At 49.2% G+C, this 23,057-nt stretch overlaps 1 protein-coding gene across 2 annotated transcripts in view; it reads left to right on the top strand.

Moving 5' to 3' along the window:
- The window catches only part of Zfhx3 (zinc finger homeobox 3), a 245,418-nt gene that overhangs the window by 145,944 nt on the left and 76,417 nt on the right, over positions 1 to 23,057 (top strand). The window lies entirely within an intron of this gene.

The following is a 23,057-nucleotide window of genomic DNA, read 5'->3' as shown; positions in this document are numbered from 1 at the left end:
CAAAGGAAGAAACCGGTCAAATGAAGCCTCTCTCAGTCTTACTCTCTAATGAAATCCTAATGAGTTTTGAAACAACAACAACAAAAAAACACCAATCTTTGTAGCTTATCTCTAGTGTGTTCCCAACATGTTATCACCTGTTCACTCTCGTTACTAAACCAGCCTGTGTGGGGAGCCCAGAGCCTTCTGGGGTTCCTGTTCTTTTCTGTGGAGTTTGAAGTGTTGCCCACTCCCTTGGGAAGCTCCTTTTCTTTGACTTCCAGGTTGTTTTTCTCTCTAGGCGAGAGGAGGAAGATGCTTCTCTTGACCCTTGCTGATGCATGTGCATAGTTCACGGTGCTTTGCTCCTCAGGACGCCCCTGCTCCTCACTCAGCCCTCTGGTCTGGCCACATATATTCCAGCAGTTCCTTGGATGTCTCAGTTGTACCACCTCTTGGACTCTGTTTTGTAGAACTCACTTGTTTGGTTTTGTTGTTGTTTTGTCTGTTTGGTTTTGTTCTCCATTTCCTAAAATGAAGTGACCACATGTGAGCTTTTAGGCCGCTAATCCCTCATCTCCTGCAGCAGCTTCCCAGCCATTCAGCTTTTGTGGAGTGTTGATTTTGATGCTGTAAATCAAGTAGGCATTTGAATAGTTTTCAGAAGTGGAAAGTTACATAAACCTTAGGGGGAAAAAATGCCACACCCTTCCCCCATCCCATTCACCAGACTGGGAGAGAGGTTCAACTTTTAGATGTTGATCTTTTTTTTTTACATATCTCTATTTCTCAGCATGCTCATGATGAATTTTGAATTTTAACACTGCCTGGTGTTCTGAGCTGCGAGACTCCCCAGTGCGCTGCTCTGCACCTCCCACCCTGTTCCTGCCTGCCCACCCGTGCATCCGCGCACACAAGCTTACCCAGACCTCACGCAGACGGGAGTCCCTCAGCCCCCAACAGGTGGATACCGGACCCACTTTTGCCCATACACACTCACGCACATGCTGCTAACATACAACATGCACTCAAACACAGTCACAACACACATGCTGTATTTGCACATACCCCGGAAACAACAAGAGACTCTCCCTGTATGCATCCCTGCCCCCACGCGATATACCACAGATGACATCACACCTCACATTCCCCTGTGTGTGCTCACGCTGCCACAGGTGGACGCCACCCCTCACCCCAGCTCTTTCTCATTGTGCTCCCATCCCCCTACGAACCCCCTCCTCTCCTCCCTCGCCCTTCTATTAGGATGAAATAATAATTGGGGGTGATATTAATATTCAGTATTTTCATTATTATAACTCTATAAATATTAATCACAGCTGAGCCTTGTAGAGTTTTATAATTTCATTTACCTTCTTGTACAACTTTTTGTTTTCCCTGCTTTTCCAGGTAGTCATGATTAATTCATGGCTTACCTAGCGCTGCCTGAGCAGACATTTCCTAATCTCCCAGCGCTCCGTGCTCAGTTCCCTCCGTCAGCTTCATTTCCTCTTGGAGCCATCCCACTAAGCCCCCCGCAAAGCCCCAGGCTCCTCAGCTCCGTTGGGATCGTCCCATGGCTCCTTGGCTGTCCCGAATGACAGGACACACAGACCTCCATTTAGGGCTTTTCTCCCACTGGGATAGATGACGTTCCCCGTCTCTATGAAAAGCATCCTCTGCCATGGTGGGCAGTTCAGGGATGTGCTATTAGCAGGGGCCAGGATAATGTCTGTCCCTTGCAGGCCTGGGAAGGCTCGTCTCTTCCCAGGTGTTTTCAGGTAGCTGCTCTCCTGATCTTGTCTGACCCCATCGCACAAGTGGGTGTGTACTCTGGGGAGCAACAGCGAGAACGGGCACTTGTAGACACTCCCTTGTCCTGAAGGCCTGAGATCATGTGTCTCCTGGCTGTGGGATCCCTGGTCCCACCATTTTATCCCAGCATCTGTGTGGTCCTTCTCTGGGCCCCTCCCCGTGATGCACTGTGCCGTCACGTCGCAGCATTTCCTTCCATGCACCAACCTTCGCTTCAAGGTCTCTTTCACCCCGTAGTACTTCTCTCTTTCCACTCAGAATTCCCTTTTTATTAGTGAGGTGCCCCGAACTAAATCGCATCCAGCCGCCATCTACTCAGTTCAGGTCTGTGGAGTGGAGCCGGCTGCCCCCTGCTTGCTAGCGCAGTACTCTCCTTTCTGCTGGCCACGCTGGAATGACTTTCTCCTGCGCCACCTTCCGCACTTCCTTTCACTTATTGTGTGCTAGCCTCCCCCGCCCCAAGTGTGCGAGCAGCTTGTGTCAGGGTGCTAGACTTCCTTTCCGAATTTCAAAATCCTTTGGTGTTGTCTTTGGCCTCTAGTCAATGCTGCTGCTCCAGCCTCCACGCACACGCACACGCCCCGCCCGCTTCCTCCCACGCACGTGCTCCCATGAAGTTCATCCTCCGCTGACGACAAAGGGACAGATTATTAGGTAATGCGCTGACATTGACAGGAACACGGTTCTGTCTTAGAAATCCCCGCAGGAGAGAGAACCCATCTTGAAACATCGCCTCCCTCTCCTCCAGGGACTCGCTCTTAAAAACTTGAAAGGACGTCTTCAAGAAAAGGGACGTCCGAGGCCCGATGAAACCGAGATATTTCAGATTGTCAGCTTCAGCTCCGTAAACACGGACTTTGTCAGCACTTCCCGTCCTGTGCTCATTAAGAGAAAGACCAGGACACGACCCTCCAGCAAGAAGTGTCTTTCACATGCCGCATGAAGCATTAGGAAGCCCGTGAGCCCCTTTCAGGTCCCTGCCTACCCCAGCCGCGAGCCAGGTGGTCATTAGCTGGTCCACCTGCCTGGAGGTGGTGACGCTGGTATCCCGTGGTCTTCAACTCTGTGGTTCTTACGCCTGTCTTCTCTCCTGTGGTCCTTGTCCCGCAGAGCGGCATGCAAAAGGCTTGAGCAGTTGTCTCCTGTCCTTTGTCAGGCCCAAATGTTCTCATCTCAGGCCCCTTCCACAGTGGTTGGGAGTCTCCCTCACTGACAGCTTCTGTAGGAATGAATGCGTGACGGACTTCCTCCCCAGAGATGGTCCGCCTTCCAAGTCTTCCTGTCTGGCTCATCCGGCATCTGGCCAGAACCTGTTGTTTCAAGAAGGAGTTGACATGCAAGAAAGGATGAAGATTTTTCTTCATCCTTTGTAACCCTTCTGAGATTGACACTGTCGTGATGGCTGCATAGCCCACAAGAGGTCTCAGAGCCAGAGTTAGATCATGCAGGTCCTGCCCAGGGCACAGGTTGATGGGCCACCACTTCTCAGGTGGTTCTGTTTCTCTTTGGTGCCTGTAGGTGTGTAGCCCACCTGGCTCCAAGTCTTGTGTGTGCTATAATCTTCTTTCTAACCTCAGTCCAAAATGAAAACTCACTCTTTCTCTCCCTTTCTCTCCCCCTCCTTCCCTCCCCTTCCCTCCAGATCGCAGAACACATGCTCACCCATGTCACCCCCATGCATACGTGTTGGGATATAACACACTGTTATATGCACAAGGTCCTGAATTTGATCTCCAGCACTGCAACCTCTACTAGGCACAGCCTTGTCCTGTTCCCTTAGAAATTTTAGTTCTTAATTCCTACCTGGAGTAACCAGTGTGTCAGTTTGGATTTTTTTGTTTTGTTTTCTCTCAAAGGCCAAGTAGTCGGTCTCTTGGCTTGGCTGGGCTTTGGTCATGTCCTTTCCCTCCTGTCTGGAGGCAGGAGCTGTTGTCATGATCTCTCAGTGGCTGGCACCTGCTATCTGCCTTGCCTTGGCTGACCAAAAGCCCTAGAAAAGCTCGTGTGGGTGTGTCACTCGAAGGATCCCATCCCTGCTTTGCTTATGAAAAAGGTACCTCTGGCTCCTAGGTAAAGCTGTGGTTGATTTTATGTTATCAGTGACCTAACCCCTGAGGCTATGAAGCCCTTTATGTTTCTGCTGTTGCCTTTTCTTTTTTGTCCTCCCTCCTCCTCTTCCTGGCTCGTCTCATCGCTCTTGCCTCAGCTACTTTTTCTTTCATATCCACAGAGATCTCCAAGCTTTAAATGCACTTATAATTTAATCAGATTATCAAAGGGTGACTTATGTGCTTTTTGTTGAGTTGGGGAGCACAACTGAAGTCTTTCAGGGTAGTGACTTTCTGGGGTCGGGGAGGTGAATGCAACTTGTTAGGTGGTGCGGTGTTTTTGTGCCAGTCTTTACTGAAGCTCTCTTTGGCTTCTTAGTGGCTCTTGTCTTTAAGCCAAGTCCCAATGAGTGTGTTTGGACTCTCTTGTGACTTCAGAGAACAAGACAGTGAGTCCAGCATTCTCATTTGGCTCTGTTTTCAAAATCAGCGGGAGGCTGCCCTCTAAACATGAAGTGCGTCTTTTTTGCTTTTGTAAAAATAACTAAATTGCATGCAATTTCAATATAATTTTTCTCACAGTGCTAAAAGGCATCGCAGCCAGCTCTTCACATCTGAAGCTCTGTTTTTATGAAGCCTCTGCTTTCTCGTTTCCTTTTTGCTGGGTCTTTGTTGACAGGGCTTGGGAAAGCCTAGGGCTGAAGTGTACCGAAGTCAAGATGTCAAAGGCAAAGGGGCAAACAGATTTGGGCGGCTGCAGGTCCTAGTATCTGGAGGAATGGCACCCCCAGGACTTCTTCTATTTTGAGTGCAGTTTCCGAACAAAGATTGTAAATTTTGAGGTGTCTTTCGAAAGACGTTTTTGCAAAAGGGTCCGTCGGCACTGCGCATCAACAGAAACAGAGTCTGCAGAGCAGATCTGGGCTCGCAGGATCAAATATAAATATAGCTCACTGTTTTCAAAGAAACCTTTTCCTTGTGCCTTTCCAAATGGCCCATGTTTAAGTAGAGTTTATTACTTGGTGTCGCTGACAGCTTCCTGGGAAGGATCTGTTTATGTGGCACCAAACAGCATTATGCCCATGGCAGGAGCTCAAGCTGGTGATGTCCATTGAGTTTCCCAGCCAGATCACCTCGCAGCATGGCAAGAGCATCTCCACTGGCTTTTTGTTCCTGGACTTAGTTTTCTGTAGCAGGCACAAAGCATTCCGTGGTCTGGTTCCCATCTGACTCTGGTGTATTCTGCATTCACCTCTTGGGGCCAAGAGTAGTTCTCAGGGTATATGTGGCCTTGTTTTTCTGTTGGAACCGAGTTCTTGATTTGCCTTAATTAGTCCTCTAACAATCTACAAAGGTCAGTGCCAATTGCCTGCTCATTTACATTTGTAATTGTGACGGCTTCTGATTACATATTCCTTGTGTCAGTACTTCCTCTGAGTATATGCTGGAGTCCCCAGCCCCCACCGCCGCCCCACACACATGCAGGCACATGCACGCTCACGCACAATCCCAGCTCCGTTTCGGCTGAAGCACGGCCTCTTTACACAAGAGCCTTGTGTAGTGGTGGCCCCGGGTGCCAGTGTCTGCTGGAAAGGCACCTTGGAGAGGCTCTCGTCTGTAAGGTGGGGATATAAAGGAGCTGGAGTCAGGGAAATTACGTCAAGACCAGGCCAGAACTCTGAGAGCCATTATCCAGGAACCTTCTTGAACTAGGTAATTAGGGGCAATTAAACTTTTCTGCAGGCTCTCTGCAAAATATGCTAATGCCCTGGTCTGTTGGAAGGTGGACATGGGCAGAGGGCTGCCTGAGTGCTGTCACCGATTCCTGGTCTGGAAGGGTCCCTCTGGAGAGAGCGTGACATCAGCAGGAAGGTCACCTGGGTGGTGGGTCCAGAGTCCACAGCTTCCTGCCTCACCTGACCGGTGCCCTGTCTGTGCTCCAGCACCAGGGCCCCTCTCTCTGCAGAACTTGTCTTGGTTTCAGGAGTCTAGGTTGCAAAAGTTCTCATCCATCCAGCCCTTCTCACCCATTCATCCTTTCCTGCTATCGAATATGTTCCGTCCTCACTTTATATTTCATGGGTTCATCGGGCTTTTATGTTAGCTCATCACTTCACACTGGATCACAGCTTAGCCTGTCCCAAGCTGGGTCCTCATCACACCGTCCAAACCATCCTCTTGAAGGACGTATTCTTGTGTCCGCCCGTGGGCCCACTCTGAGAGGCACAGCACTGTGTCTTTGTTGAAGACTGGTGTTAAGTACCCAAACATTCTGGAGACCCAGGTGGATGTTCGTAGCGTAGACATAGGCACCCGTAACAGAACCATAGGACGTTGTTGTACCAAGCATTACTTAAACGAAACTTTATCTTGAGATATCTCTCACGGCTTTGGAAAAGGGCTATCTAGGGAACTTGAAAATTTGAAACTTGTCCCTGAAGTGAACATGGAGAGGTTTTTTTGTTTGTTTGTTTTGTTTTGTTTTACTTTACTAGATTGAGAGCTGGGAGTCCTGTCCTTGGATTTCAATGGAAGGGACCTTCTGATGTTGGCACCTGCCGCGGGAAGCGGTGGCCTTCCTCAGCTGCTCTGGCATGCATCCAGGTCCCTCCTGCACTGACCCTCCTTCCAGCCTCTGCAGCTCACACCTTTGTTACTCTGGTGTCTTTTTAAAGAGAAACAGAAGTTTGCATCCTTGGAGAGGTCCAGAGTGTCCGTTTCTGGGGCTAATTACATCCCATCCGAGTCCCCAGCCTTGGCGGGGCCAGTGGAGAAGCGGAGTGCAGGTGTCTCTCTGTCTCTCTGCTTAAGGGAAATAGCGCAGAGGCCTTTTCTTCACGTGCAGATGTTAAGGAACCTTTCAAACCATGACCCAATCATAAGAATTAGAGTCCAAATCCAAATGATCTCCCTCCTCCCCCATCACACATAGGTGGGCATTGGAAAGTTTTGTGACCTTGGGATCAATGTAAGCGCTGCCTCTACTTCCCTGTCTGCTGGCATCCCCTTCCGGGAGAGCAGAGCTCCTCTTTGGATCCTCGAGTATCACTCGATTGTAAATAACAAAATCTAAATGTATCTTTTACCGTCACGGCATTGCCAGTGTTCCACGGTGGGGTGTGGATCGCTGCTGTTTCGGCACAGGCTCAGGACAGAAGCCGGAGTGCTGTGCGGTGGCACTGGTTTCCTCGTTGGGAACTCTCCGGCTCCCAGCAGAGCCAGATGATGTGTATTGTGTTCGCCATCATTTTGTTTGGCTGGTGTCTTGAGTCGATGGTAGCCGCTGGCCACCTGCTGTCCACCAGGCTGAATGAATTCTGTCTTTCTTGCCTCCCCGAATCTCTGCTTTCTTTCTCAGAATGGGGGGAACCATATGCCTGGGAAGAGATTTAATTTTGGGTTTTCCTCCTTACATCTTTTCCCATTCGCACACAGTTTGGAGGGATTTTGAAAGGGACTCTGTAAGGATAAAAGGGGTGTGTTTTGTTTGTTTTTTTTTTTTTTAAGAAGGGATGTTTGGGGGCTTTTTATAGTTTCATATCTCATGGCTATCTTGAGACCTTTTGTGTATATTCTAGTAAAAAAAGGAGCTATTTATTGTTTTTTTTTTTAGAAAAAAAGACTGTTGACCTCGGTTCTAATTAGAATATTAGAAGCTGGGCAGCATGCAGTATTCGCAAAGGGTTTGTCTGATGTTGTACTCCCCAAGTTTTATCCAAAGTTGTCATACAGTTTGGTCCCTCCCAAGGTCGTTTCCTTGGCTTGCACATGTTGGTGGCTGTCTCTTATTCTCCCTTACCTTATTTTCCTCGTGCGGGCATCTCTCGTGTGTACCAGAGTTTGTTCCCTTTTTTTTTGAAGATGTGTTTGTGTTTATTTTATGTGGATGTATGAGTGCCCCCGTGTGTATATGTGTACCTCATGGATGTGGATGTGTGAGTGCCCCTGTGTGTATATGTGTACCTCATGGATGCGCATGTGTGAGTGCCCTCGTGTGTATATGTGTACCTCATGGATATGTGTGTGTGTATATGTGTACCTCATGGATGTGTGTGTGTGTATATGTGTACCTCATGGATGTGCATGTGTGAGTGCCCCTGTGTGTATATGTGTACCTCATGGATGTGTGTGTGTGTGTGTGTGTGTGTATATGTGTACCTCATGGATGTGTGTGTGTGTGTATATGTGTACCTCATGGATGTGTGTGTGAGTATATGTGTACCTCATGGATGTGTGTGTGTGTATATATGTGTACCTCATGGATGTGTGTGTGTATATGTGTACCTCATGGATGTGTGTGTGAGTATATGTGTACCTCATGGATGTGTGTGTGTGTGTGTATATGTGTACCTCATGGATGTGCATGTGTGAGTGCCCCTGTGTGTATATGTGTACCTCATGGATGTGTGTGTGTGTGTATATGTGTACCTATGGATGTGTGTGTGTGTATATGTGTACCTCATGGATGTGCATGTGTGAGTGCCCCCGCGTGTATATGTGTACCTCGTGTATGCCTGCCTGCCTATAGACACCTGAAAAAGACACCAGATTCCCTCGAGCTAGAGATAAGCTGTTGTGAGCTGCCTGGTATGGGCAATGGGAACTGAACTGAGGTCCTCTGCGGGCTCTTCCCCCGTGAGCCGTCTCCCCAGTCCTCTAACCCTCTTCTCATAAGGACATCAGGCAGATCAGATTAGCCCCATCACTTGGGGGAAGACTCCTTTTAGGACCTCAGCTTAGGCATATGGGAAGAACACAGTTCAGTCTGCACCGTGGGACTCTCTGTGGGACTCTTCGTATCTGCCGCCACTTTCTCATGCTTTTGTGTTGCCACCATGGGCTTGGCGGCAGAGTGGAATGCAAAGGTGGCTACAGAAGCCAAGGGAGCCCCCCCCCCCATGGCGCTGGGGGCCCTGCCAATCCTTGCCCCAGCTTTCCATTATCAGCACACCGTCCTCGGTATGGACCCTGGCATCCCAGCTTTCCACTGTTGGCATCAGAGCAGCAGAGAGACTGATTTGGAGGATGAAACCAAACCGAAAGCGCTAGGCAGCAGGTCAGGTCTCAGTTCTCCAAGCCCGTTTTACCATGAATCTGTTTTCCACCGGTCCTGATGGTTGCCCTCTCAAGCCTGTTTCCTGGTCCCCCATGGGGACAGCCGGCCACCCCTGGGGCTATTCGGATCCCTATGAGATGACAGTTTTAGCATCATTGCATTTGGCACTGGCTGAGGGCTCTCTGCCAGTCCTGGAGGCTCTGGGGTCCTGGGGGTTGTGGACCTGGCCTTAGCTGCATTAACCCTTCGCTGCCCGGGGAATGCTTTGGAAGACTGAACAGCACATCCTGGATTCATGCTAGAGTCTGGCAGCCCTGGCTCTCCTGCTCCAGTTATGGTCAGTGTCTCCACCAGTCCTCGCCAGCGTGCCACATTCTGCTCCTGTTAATGGCATGGAATTCTCCATGTTTTAAACAGGCTAGGCTCCCATCCAAAGAATTTCAGTGGCCGAGAGTGCCCAGGGAATGTAAGTTTTCCTGTTTGTTTTTTTTTAAATATTAAATAAGTTATTGAATGCCTGTTTGATGGGGTATGTGGAGATTATAGGACAGCCCGTGAGAGTTGGTTTTCTCTTTCTGTCATGTAGGTTTTAGGGATCAGATTCAGGTCATCAGGTTTGGCAGCAGGTACCACCCATCCAGAAAGCCATTTCTCTGGATTTTACCTTATTGTGTCATATTCTCCAGAAAGAACAAAATTAAAATCGGGGGCTGAGTTTTTGTTTTTTTTTTAAAAAGAGAGGGAGCATCCTAGGAGGCCAGAAACGAACTGAAGAGATAATCAGATGAAAAGCATACGTTAGATACAAGAAGGAAGATTTAAAAAGAAGAAAAGAAACACAGAATTATCTTTCTAACCTAGATGTAACTGTTCACGTTTATGGAGCGTGGCATGCTAACCTGGTCCCCGAGTGCAGCACGTAAGGATGGAATGCGGCCTGTAAGCATTTCTGTATACTTCAAGCATGAGTAGTTTCTCAGTGCTGGGAACTTTTAAACTCTCCTAATTCATTGTGAAATATATCACAGACTGTTGTAGACAGTTGTCACCCGCCTGTGCTACACAGCGAGCCGGTGCTAGCTCCTCCGTCCTCTCCATGTTAGACTGCCTGGCATCCGGCCTCTTTGCCCACTCTCCCACTCTCCCGTCCTGCTTCTCCGTGACGCTGAGGCAGGGCGTAGTCTCTACATCTTCATATTCCTCTCCTAGGACCCCATGGTCGGGGAAGATGTGAGCCAAGCCCCGAGGTCAAGCTCTTTCATCCTGCAAATGCTGGCACTGCCTTCTAGATGGCCATGCCCTTTGGCAGAGAAACAGCTTGGGTCTGTCCTTCTTCATTGGGAAAGAGGCAGGCCTGAACAAATACGCGATGTTAGGGATGGAGACTGGGAAGCTGTCTAGATAAGGGGCCCAGGAAGGGCCTCTGTTGCCTTAGCATGAACGAAGCTGGGGAAGACTTCTGTCTTTGGCCTTGAAGCTAGGTCATCTGCCGCTGTGCAAATACAGGTCCTGACTAATCTGGACAGCACTTGGCTACCGTATACTGAGACCTCCTCCACCAGCTGCCCACCTTTGGGCAGCCCTGTCTTAGGGCTTGGGATCTGAAGCTTCCTGTGTGTTTCCTTTCATGCTAACGCAACCCTGAAGAAGCCCCCAGCGCTTTAACCCCTTACCCTTTTAGCATCCCCAGGGCTGTGTGACCAGAGGTCGTTATCATGTCCGGACCCCTGATAAACCCACCTCTGACTTCCATGCCAAGGCCGCCTGCAGCAGGCAGGACTGATCTTATTCTGCAGCCATTTCTTCCCTGGTGGCTGTGTGCCCAGACCCCAGGCAGATCTGAAGGCTCCCTCAGAACACATAAGACCAGGGAAGTTTGTGCTGTACCCTGCTGTTTTCTCTGGCCTCTTCCTTAATCAAGAATGTAGACTGGAGGTTTGGGGGAATCTGGCTTTTTGGCTTTTCTTGGAGTGGGGAATCTAGTCACTTCTATAAGGTTCCTTTTAGAGGACCCTGGGAGAGAAGGATGCTGGCGTCCGCCCTGGGTATCTGGAAAGAATGCTTAAACCACACCTGTCTGCCGTATGTGAGGACAAATTTAATTTATTTCAAAAATCTAGCCCCAGGCAGCCTTTTCTGTTTGTTTCTTTAGGGGGGGAGGGGAAAAAATTGAAAAACAGCAGCAGCAAGCTGTGGTTTGACCAGCTAGCAGAAGAGAGATTATCTCTAAAGGATATGAAAGGTTTAATCATTTTAATTTTGTTTTTATTAAAGTTCATCATAACTTCTGCCCCTCCTCCACCATGCCCTGGTAGAACAAAAGGAGGTAATATAAATATACAGAATATCCCCCAAGTATCTGGCTAATAAAAAACTCCTTTGGGTGGTGCCCTGAGGAGAGGAAGTGGCTTCATGGCTGGGGACAGTAGGCTGAGCAGGGCAGGCCATGACAACCCCAGCTTCTGTCTGGCGTCTCTATGGGTTCCCAGCCCCCTTCCAGCAGGCAGCGATCCTAGGAGGATCATAACTTCTGCTAAATGGAAGCAGGAAATTTCAGGTCTTGGCGCATTCTGTCTTGATTTTTAAGCCAGCCCAGCCCCTCAAAAACACTTGTTGCTGAAGAAGTTGAAATTTACCAAGAGCAAGGAAATCGGCTCCCAATTGGCTTCTCCCACCTCTCTGTTCTGGTAAAATATTTAAATCCCGATCCTTTGGGGGAGAGGCTTTCGACAGCAAAGCTAGGATAAAGAGCCAGTTTTCGGATAGGAAAACTGGCTTGTTTTCCCATGCAACAGAAAAACAAGCTGATTTTCAAAGTTAATTCAAGTGTCAGCAATCACTAAATGCAGATGAACTGGCCACACTGGTTCTAAGTAGTGGCCTTTCTGTACCATGGCTATGCATACCCCACCCCCCCACACACATACATACAGAAAGGGCATTTCCTCACCTGAGAACAGTAGAACTGTCTTGAACAGTCTGTCCCTGCCACTGCAGGAACCTTCGACATCTTAGAGAACATTGAAAGCAGTGGATTGACACACTGTCCTCTGGTTTAGACTGACCTGAGCTGGCAGTGCCGCTAACTCTCACTCCTGTTTGCATCAGGACCACATAGCACTTTGTATGTTGCTATTACGGGCAGCCACCCGCTCATCAGAAGGGTGGCTGGCGGCTTTTCTAATGGCAGCTCCCATTCAAGTCTTGCAAGACATCAACGCTTCCTCTTAGTATCTGTGAAAATGAGTTAACCTGAGCCCTGGCAAGCCTGTGGACATAGCATTTGTTGTCAAGGTTCTCGTGGGGTCTGAGGACTCCCTGGGCTGTGCCACTAGCCTTGAATCCAGTGCCTCCTTGCAGGGCTCAAAACTGAACCAGTCCTCTCTGCTGAGCAAGGGACTGGAGCCTCGAGGGTGCTCCTCATCAGCACCTGGCCGGCCCTGCAGCACCTGGCTCGCTGTGCTCCGAGGGGTGTGCCTGAGCCTGAGCCCAGCAGCGCCACCAGCGTGGGTGTTTATGGCATTGAACTGGGCCAGCCATGGGCAGTTTTCTTTGGAGTTGGAAGAACACCACCAATCAACAAACGGGCCTGGCTCTTTCTCGGTGGGATTCTTGATGGTAGCCCTTGAGCCATGGGTCAGTTAGTCCTCACTGAGGAAGAGAGGCCCCGCAGCTCTCTTGTTGAGGACTCCCGCTCTGCAGAATCAGACTGAACATCCGTCTGTGGAAATTCTGGGCTGTGACTCGAGATCTCGGGGGCCTTAGTTTTGATGCTGTGTAGAGTGAGCGGGACCCTCCTCTGTGCTGTTTCCAGCATTTAGCTGTGCACTACGGAGACACCCTGTGTGGTTTGTGTAAGGCAGGGGTTTAACGTCTCCTTTAGCAGCTTTGGGAGGAAGGCCACCGGGCACAGAAGGGGAGGTTCCACTGAGTCACTAGGCACCAGGTTTCTCGCAGCCTTTTCATGGAGCCCTTCCTGCTCCAGGCCTGTTGCTGCCGCCCTGATCTCAAGCTCACTCACTGCGCCTTTGAGTTCCAGGAAAGGAGGGCTGGGAGAGGACCACCATGCTCCACCCGAGCCTGCCTCTTCAGACACTACCAGAGCCCTGCCCGCTTCCCCCCTCTTATCTTATTGGCTGAGACTCGGTGACATGCTGATCACTGGGCCGGCCATCTAGATCCAATTCTTAACTGCAGGAACTGCGCCCTGACGAAGGCAAGTGTTCAGATGGCAAAGAGCAGTTATTAGGGAGACAATTATAGTCTCAGCCATGCGTCTTTTTTTGCGATAAGGAGAGGATGAAGTAAACTGTGTTCTGATTATGTGATGGAGAATATAGGTAGCCATTAGAAGCCGTGTTGTAGGTGAACATTTAAGGTTATGGACGACAGCTCCATAGACAGAGGAAGACATGGAACCATATGGAATTGTCTTCATTTCCTTTAAAATGTATATAAATATGCTGCAGTATTATAACTGATTGTGGTTTGATTTTACTTCCTTCAACACCCTCCCCCCTCCACACACACATTTTCGAGATCATTCGACAATAGGCACTTACTCATTTTATGACCAGGAAAAAAAAAAACTTTCACGTGTAAGAAGTAGAGACTCTGATAATTACTACCTCATATATGAAATATACTTGATGGGAAAAATAAAATGAGTAATAAAGGGGAAAATCCATAAACATGGAGTGATAATGGAATGGCGGTGAGTAGATAGAGAGCTGCGGATCCATCGAGAGCAAATCCCATCACACTAATAAGATGAGATGAGTTAATGTGCATGGGTTCCCTCTGAAGGGAGCCGTCGCACCAACGCAGACTGTGTGTGTGGGGATGCCACAGGTACACCGGCAGAACCCCTGCTCCTGGTGTCATTGAGGTAAGTGAGTGGCGGGTCCCCCACGTCCTAGTATTGGAAACTGGACGTGTTGAGCTTTGCAACTGTGTATGAAGCCCATGCTTGTTGAATGCCAGTTGCTATGAGGCAGGGTAAACAAATAGAAGAAACGGACCCGTCTGTGCTTCTTTTGCGGGATGTGGACACGCGCGCGCGCGCGCGCGCACACACACACACACACACACACACACACACACGTACTTATACACACACGTGGAACAGGACAAGTGCCTCTCCTCGTCCTTCACGGGTGTGAGGAATTTTTGGTATTGGTGGTGAGGAATCTCTGAGAAGAAGGTCAGCCTGTGTCTGGATTGATGAGTAGCGGCGGCAGAAGAGGACCTGGTGTGATATGAGACCCCAGGAGCTTGATCACATGCCAGTGAGCAGGGCATTTTAGCTAAAGAAAGGATCTTGGACAAAGACCCAAAATTGTCCCCTCTCTTTTTTGATCCTTTGAACTAGGTTCCCTCCATTTTCCCTTTCCCCATTTGAAAGAGACTACCAACACCGATATCACAAATTTATTCCAAATAAGTTCTTAAAACACTTGACTTTCCTCGATCTCCTGAGTACATCCAGAACCTAGAAGGAGTGTGTTCATGTGTGTCAATCCTGACTGAAAGGAGGACTGAGCTGTAGATACCAAGTTCCGATTTCCGGGCTGGTCCGGTGGCTGCTGCAGGTGCCGACTCTTGTCTTCATTAGTAACATGGAAACAACAGTACACGAGATTCTTATGAAATCTAAATTGTGTAATGCGTATACTGCAAATTCTTACGGCTAGAAACTAATCTATAATTGATCTAGGCATGCCACGAGTCTTGTTTTCCATTTGTGTCTTCTTTGAATAATGGTAACACTGATGGAATTTCACTCACAGAACAGTGACGCAGCGTACAGAACTCTTATGTGGAAGGCCCACAGCCATTTGTGGGCCTTTCCCCACTCCCATTGTCTTGCGCTTTTTCCCTTTTATCGTCTCTGATGCCCTGCATACACGTAGAGGATATTTGTGTGTACAGATACTCGCATGTATGCATGCCTTAATTTTTTTTTTCGGTTGTCTTATTTAAAAAGAAAAAAAAAGCTATTTCAGAGCAAATTTTAGGCATGGTACGCCTACCTAGTGTATACTTCCTAAAAGCAGAAGTGTTGTTTCATCCGCCTAGAGATTAACTAGGCAAGTCAGAAAGCGTTGATACAAAATCGTTAGTTATTGACAGATCTCAGACCACAGGTTGTATTTACCTCTTGTGCCTCTTTTAAGGCCCTCTACCTGGAGTGGTTCCTCAGCCCTTTCCCGATCCTGTAGGGTCTCTACATATTTGAAGCATACAGTCAGCTATCTGAACGCCTTCCTTTCGAGTCGTGTTTAACCGATGTTTCCTTCTGGTTGGAAACAGGCCGCACATTTTGGTAGATGTTCTAGAAATGGTGATGCAGCTGTCTTCCCAGGACATGCTGTCTGCAGGCTCATGGTACCTACCGACTTGTGTCTTTATTGACAGCCTGTGTCATCTGGCTTTCCTGGTTCCTTCCAGGTCACCCCGTTGACGTTCTTACTTTGCTTTTCCTGAGAACCTAGTGGAGAAATACTTTGAGACTGTTTAGTAAGGAATCAGGGTTTTAAATGGGGCTATTTGGAGAAAATAGAAGTTAATAAAAATGGATAGATACTTGACAAATGAAGGCAAGGTCACTAAATTTGCTTTTAGCTGGTGCTCCACTTCTTACTTTCCCTAGAAGCCTAGGAAAGGAAATAATGTTCTAAAGTGACGTGGATCCCAGATAGTGCAGGTAAGGAATGGTGAATTTGGAAATGGCTGAAGACAGCAGTATAGTGTAAGAAGGAAGACTGGGGAGATAGCTCAGATGCAGTGTGCTTTGTGCAATAGCACGGAATCTGGAGTTTGGACCCCCTGCACCCACATACACTCTGGGTATGGTGGCATGAGTCCAGGGCAGGGGGACAGTCAAGAGTGCACTGGCCAGCCAGTCTAGCGGGGATGGTAAGTTCCACAGCCATTGAGAGACCCTGTCTCAACAAGAAAAAAAAGTGAAGGACTGGAGAGATGGCTCAGCTGTTAAAGGGAATTGCTGCAGCCCGTGGTGGCGGCAGTGGCAGTGGTGGTGATGGTGGCCCAGGCCTTTAATACCAGCACTCTGAGTTCGAGGCCAGCCTGGTCTACAGAGACAGGTTCAGGACAGCCAGGCTACACAGAGAAACCCTGTCTTGAGGTGAGCCTGAGGGCTTACTGCTTTTCCAGAGGACCTGAGTCCAGCACCCGCATCAGTCAGCTCACAACCACCTGTGACTCTAGCTCCAAGGACCTAGCACCCTCCCCTGGGCTTTGCTGAATGCGTGTCGCACACGCTCACACAGACACACACACACACATAAATAGCAAGACTAAAAGAAAATGCTGACAAGGCTAAGTTGGGCTGGAGAGAAGGCTCTGTAGTTCATAGTGTGTATCACTCCTCCAAGGACCCGCCATTTGATTCCCAGCACTTACATAGAGGGCCTCACAAGACCAGGTCCAGGGTATCCGATGCCTCCAGTATCCAATTAAACACAAAAATGAAAAAAAAATAGGTGGAATGCAATGGAAGTCACCCAACATCGAGTGCTGGTTTTTATAGACAATGCATGAGAGAGCACGCAGCACATGCATGCATGCATGCATGCATGCGCGCACACACCCATGCACATACCCCTCTACCTCTCTCACAGTTGAGTAGCAGGATCTTAGGGATGTGAATGTTAACCCTGTGGTAAAGTAACCTCTGATCCATTTAAGGAAATGAACACTGGTTGTCCTTGGGGTGCCCTCTTTTCAGTAAGCCAGTGGCTCTGGCAGGATGCTGCAGAGTGCAGGGCTGGCCCCCAGGGGGAGAAGGACAGGTTGGCGGCTGTGTTGAGAAGCAGAAAGGAAAGGGGGTTCTGGAGCCAGGCTTGCTGTTGACCATTTCTAGTCTCCCCACCCACACCCCCGAATCTCCTAGGTTTTCCAGTGAATATGATGATCTCTCGGTTTCTCCATTAAGCCAAAGTTCTGTCTTAGCATTATCTCTAGTGGACAGATGGGAGCCAGAGCTTTGTCCTGGGATGGCTCTGGTCATGAGGACTCAACGTCTGTTCTTCTTTTCCATATTTTTGTTTGTTTATTGTTGATTTTAAACACCGCCCTCTGACTTTCCTCCTGGATCGGTCGTTGTCACCTCTTGCTCTCTGGAGGTGGTTACTCAGTCTGCAGTAAGCAGGGCAGAGCCTTTAACTCCTTACATGGCCAGTGGTCTGCTGCCCCTGAGCCTGGTGAAGTGGTCAAGGTAGAGGGGCCAGAGGTGAAGGCAGAGCAACATGGTGTAAGCCTGAAGACACTCGCTATCCTGTAGGAACGGATTCCCAAAGGGTTCATTGGAGTGGATTGTTCTAAAAGCTGCCCGTACTCCATAGGTGAGCGGACGGAGGGGGCAGAAATGCCAAGGGACACCCGTAAAGGACCATGTTCTCTTTTAGGAGACCGTGGGCTCACCTTTTGAGGGAGTCAGGAGTCATATGATAGCCATACAAAAAAAATGTCATGATCTGCCCTTTAGGGAGATGCTCCTGGCTCCCCAAAAGAAGATGGGAGGACTTGAAGGTAGAACTTGCCTGTGCTGCCTGAGAAGGAAGCATTTGGAGCAGCAGAATGGACCGGGTGGTGTTTAGACCAGTTGTCGGGGAAGAACCGGGGACAGAACAGATGAGGATGTCTAGGAGGGTCTGAGCTCTGGGGCTTAGGGAGGTGCTGGTGCTGAAAGTGGGACAGGACACACAGGGACCCTGTATGGTACAGGGCAGGGGCAAAGACTGTTACTAAAAGCACACTCACTTCCCACGTTCCTCACTTTTCCAAATGAATATAGCACTTAATCCGCAGTGCGCTGTCGCACGCGTGATTATAATTACGTACTGTTTGTTTATCTCATTCCGAAAGGGGTTGACAGCCTTGTTTGGCTGATTATTTAATATCTGCTTACTGTTCATCCCTAAAAGTGTAACCCTCTGTGGGGCAGGGGGAGCGCAGGCTCTGCCACTCAGCAGTTCCTCAGCCAGAATCCCTGCTTCTGTGGGCACCATGTTGGTGTGGGCGCTGAGCAAGCCCCATCCCGCGCATGTGTGTGGCTCTCTATTGCTCTTTGTGTGATTTTTTTTTCCCCCTTCCTTCCCAAATACTCTTTTTCATTGATCCATGGTAATCAGCCAAACAAACCAACTAAACAGGTTTATCATAGTATACCAAGTGTATATAATCTGAGGCTGCCACCTTCAGAAAGGTATTGATCGACATAGCGCTCTCTCTCACACACGCACACGTGCGTGCACGCCTGCGCACACACTACAAGCTTTCTTTTTTTAATGCTAAGACTGGACTGTCCCTGGGTCCACTATCAGAGCACTGACAAGAAATGAGCAAAAACAGACGAGCCACACGAAGTAGGGGTGTGCGTTGCTTGTTTAAAGCAGGGTCAGCAGTAGATGGAAGACCTTTAGCTCCTGGTTGTCTCCAAAGGGCACCAGCTCATCGGATTACAGTGCCACCAGTGGCACTCATTGCAACCCCTGAGGTATGCTGTGTCTGTCTTTCCATTCTCTGGGTAGAAGGAGAACCACTTGGTTCTTGTCTGCTGCTGCTGGCTCATGCTAAGAGCTCGCACACCCCCAACGCTCTCTTAGCTGGGTGATACTGTTCTAGACTCCCTCCTAGCTTGACTGAAAAGGGATAGTTCTCCTAACTTCCGTGTAACTGCTCTCAGTAATCCCGCCATGTGCTGTGAAGCCACGGTCGGCCCTTGGTGGAGCAGAATCAAAGCTGAGCCTGTCCGGACGGGCGGCTCACGGTTGGCAAGGGTTTTGATGCTCTGGGCCCAAAGCTAAGAACTCCAACCACAGAGTCTGAGGCTCCGTTAGCGAGACTTGAAGATGAGGTTTCCTGGTTAGTTTTGCTCTGCCCACGAAGGGGATATTGATGTCAATGAGATGTGGTCTGAGTTGCTATAGTAGCCAACAATCCAAAACAAGGTGTAGTGCACTCTTAGTATTTTACCTCCAAAACTCTCTCTTTGTGTGTGTGTGTGTGCGCGCGCATACGTGTGTGTGCACATACATACACACTAGGGAGAGACTGGCCATAAGAATGAGCATCCCCTCCCCTAAGAATTAGCTATTCATACTTCCTACAGCTCTTTCCCTTTTTGGAACACTGATTCAATGAGTCTTAGCCCTGAGTTTTTACTATTTATCCTGCAGTTGGCTAGCTGGCGCTGCAGGCTGAGTTTATGCCTGTGTGGATGGGAGACCTGGGATGGTGGGGTCAGTCCCGCTGCTGAGCAGCAAGTATGTTCAAAGGCATGAGATTGCTTTGAAAGCCCTCTAGGAGGGAGCGGAAGGGCCCTGTGAATGCCCTCTGACACTTCCCGTGACCCGGCACCCATCTCATGTCTATCCGTGTCCCCTCATCTCGGAGGAGAGGCTTTTGCGGTCCTTCACCTCTCTGGCAAGCAGTGAACATGGTGGACTTTCAGGTCAGCCACACAGGAGCTGTGGTTCATTCCTCTCTGAGCCCGGCGGCCTCACTCTCATGACATAACCTGAGGCTTCTGGAGGCTTTCAGCCGATCTGATGAAAGCAATGACCCCTTACCCTAGAGCAGAGCATGCACAGACACACGGAATCCTGCCCGCCTCTTCCATGATCCCAGTGCTCCCGTCCAGAGCCTCAGTCATTTCGTCTGTAAAAGTGGGCCCACGTGTACATTTGAGGTCTGCCTCATTGATGCTCCTGTGACAGGTGGACGAGGGAGTTTGGGCTGAAGAACTACACACTCAGCATGAAGCCATGGTGTGTGCTTTCTGACCCATAATTCCCTGTTCCCACTCTCCATCTTTGTCTGTCAAGGGGAAAGTTACTCTCTTACTTTTCCTTTTGGGCCGTTTGTTCAGAAGGAGCCTGGTGGGATCTCCCTCCCTCCCTCCCTCCCTCCACCCCTCCCTCTCTCTCGCTTTCGCTCCCTCCTTTCCTCCCTCCTTCCCTCCCTCTCTCTCCTCTCTTTCTGTTGCTTTGGTGCTTGACGGCCATGTTGTTATCTTTCGGTTCTCCAGCCAGGCACTTTCTCTTTCTGTGAAGCAAGTGAAACCTTCCAGATTCCGTGTTTCAGAGACACGAGAGTGACACAGCCATGTCCTTTGCCCGCAGGGCACATAGCCCTAGAGAGGGCAAGAGGGTACGAGCCTTGGTCAGTGGAACTGGGAAGAGCCACCCCCAGATAGCGTCTCTGCTCTGGTCTCTTATGGTTTGGAAGGTTCCCTGACACCCCCCACCCCCTCCCCCGTCACCTGTTTCCTTGGCCACCAGTGGTGACAAGAGATCCTCTTAATCTCCCTTATTGCTGTGCTAGCTCCATCTCTTAGCTGCTGCCTTTGGATTGGCCCTGTGCGCAGTTTTGAGGTGTTTCTTCCTGGAGGCTCCCTTGTGAACAAGCAGAGCACTGATGCTACCTGAGAGTGGTCAGGCCGTGTGCCCCGAGAGCCTAGCACAGGAGAATGCCTGACAGCAGCGCTCAGTCAAACAGGGAAAGGTGGTCTTGTTTGTAATAGAGGGGGCGCACCTAGGGTGGGTTAGTTTATTGTCGCTGTGGTGGGATACCCTGGAGAAAAGTTTGCTAAGATAGGTTATTTCAGCTCATGGTTTTGGAGGTTTTAGGTCACATCTTGATGACTCCTTTCCCTTTGGGCATGAGGTAGAGCACAGTGTTGTGGGGTTCATAGCCCTAGAGAGGAGTGTGGTGGAGACCCTTCAGTTAGTGGTAGGGAAAGCAGGGCAGGGAGAAGCGCACAGGCACCTGGCCACAAGATAACACCCTCACAAGAATATACTTTACTCTAACCAGACTCTGCCTCCCAATAGCCCGTTCAGCTATGAGTTTATCAATGGGTCCAGTCCCTTGTTGACCTTAGAATCCTCATCATCTTCAGACCCACTGACTACCGCAGAGGGACCAAGTTTGAACACATGGACCTTCAGGGACCTTTCCAGTCCACAGGACCGCGTTCCAATGATGAGGACTCGGGTATCTCGGCTCTGAGAACCTCCCACTGACCTCCTTTCCTTGTGGTTTACCTGGTTCTCAGCAGGATGATTCCAGCTCTGCCTGGGCACATGGCAGCCATCCACAGATGCTTGTTGGTAGCATTCCCTAAGTTAAAAGTTCATGAATGTGAATGTTTTCTGTCAGGTTCTTAGGTGAATGTGTCATCTTCTATTTAACATAATGAAAAAGCAGTTTCACCTGGTTCTATAGCCTGAGGTCAGAATGCCAAAGTTAACCTTTTAAGAGTGTTTCAAAAGGGCTGGAGGATTTGGTGACTGAGTGCTTGTATAGCGTGTGTGATACCCTGGGTTCAGTCCCTAGAAACACATGGACAGAAACTCATGGATCAACACATGCTCACATTGCCTGTGGTCTGCCTAGGCTCCGTGATACCAGCTCTTACCTCTCTGCATCCTGCAGAATTCTGGGAGTGCCTGTCATTTCCCAGTTGACGTTCTCACAACTTGTAAATTGTACACCATTCCATGTCATTGCCCTAGGCCCCATCTTCAAAGCTGTAACATCTGGTTCTTTCCAGATAGCCTGTCGTGTGGACGATTGATGGGTTTTAGCTTTCTACTTATCTTTTTAATTTTTGAGATAGGGTATTTCTGTTTAACCTAGACTAGCCTTAAACTCTGAATCCTCCTGCCTCAACCTCCCAAGTACTGTGATTACAGTCATCTACCACCATGCCCCACATTCTTGGGTCAGATCTAAGAACTGTTGGGACTGAGCTGTTGGTTCCGGAATCAGCCACGTGGCCCCGCGATGCTTGCAACCATAAACAGAGTGAGGACCATGAAATGTCATTCAGAAATTTCTAGAAAAGGTCCCAAGCTTTACCCATGTCTTAATATTTTTTATAGTATTTATTTCATATGCTGTGGCTGGACATTGAGGGACACACCACAGTGGACAAGTGAGGGTCAGAGGAAGTTAACTTGTGGACGTTAACTCTGTCTCCACCATGCGGGCCCTGGAGATTGAACTCAGGTCATCAGGCTTGACGGCAAGTGCCTTTACCTACGGTGCCACCTCTCCAGCCCACTGGTGTGTCTTCTGATAATATGATTGTCTGTTGTGAGGATGTGGCCCTTGACCCCGGCTAGTGGCGTGGGAGCCCTGACGTCTTCCTAAGATGCAGGATGAGCAGTCCCTCAAAACGACGTGCAGATGCAAGCCAGGGCAGTGCCTCAAGCGGCTGCTAAATGACTAATGTGGTCTTGTTTGTGCATGTACCTCTCTGCTTCCTAGTGTGTATTTAAGGAAGCTTCCTCGTGTGCCAGGCAGTATCAAAGCCCGAGGGCCACGGTGGTAAATGTGGGTGGCCTGGCCCCATCTCTCACAGAGTTTTCCTTCCAGAAATGCTTGAGGGTAGAAAAACAAAAAGTGTAACTATGAGGCAAAGAATTAAAATCAAATGACAAAAAGAAAAAAACACATGTTAGGCGAGGAATTAAATGTGCATAAGATGGGCGCTCAAGATAGGAAGTAGCTTTGGTTTCTGTCCAGAGGCTTCTCATGTTAGACAAGGCCAAGTACGCAGGTAAGTGGAAAGTGAGGTATGGCAGCTGGGTGTGGTGGTGCAGACCTGAACTCCCAGCATTCCACAGGCAGAGGCCGAGGTCAGCCAGCCTGGACCTACGTAGTGAGAACAGCCAAACACCACCACCACCAGCACCACCTCCACCACCGTCACCACTGCTAGCAACAACACCACCAGCACCACCACCACCAGCACCACCACCAGCAGCACCAGCACCAGCACCTCCACCACCGCAGCAGCAGCAGCAACACCAGCACAAGTCCTACAGCAGGCCCTGTGAACGCCCCTCCCTCCCTAACAGGTGTCAGCTCAGGGCCAGTCATGTTTTAGCCGTGTGTTCCACACATTCCCATCATTCAGTTATTTTGCAAGAACAAAAGTTCACTTTATTTAGAAGTATTTCAGTTGGTGTATTTTTTTAACATAACTATAATACCATTATCAAACTCTTAGAAATAGTAAGATTATAAAAATCATCAAATAAATTCCTTCATTCATGGACTCCCCCCCCCCCCCAACACTCAAGAGCTGATTCGTTTAAACCCAGGTGCAGAGCTGGGAAAATGGCTCA

Source organism: Microtus pennsylvanicus, chromosome 6, assembly GCF_037038515.1.
Source record: "Microtus pennsylvanicus isolate mMicPen1 chromosome 6, mMicPen1.hap1, whole genome shotgun sequence".
NCBI lineage: Eukaryota > Metazoa > Chordata > Mammalia > Rodentia > Cricetidae > Microtus > Microtus pennsylvanicus.
Note: the sequence above shows the minus strand (reverse complement) of the source record. Positions and strands in the feature narration are given on the sequence as shown.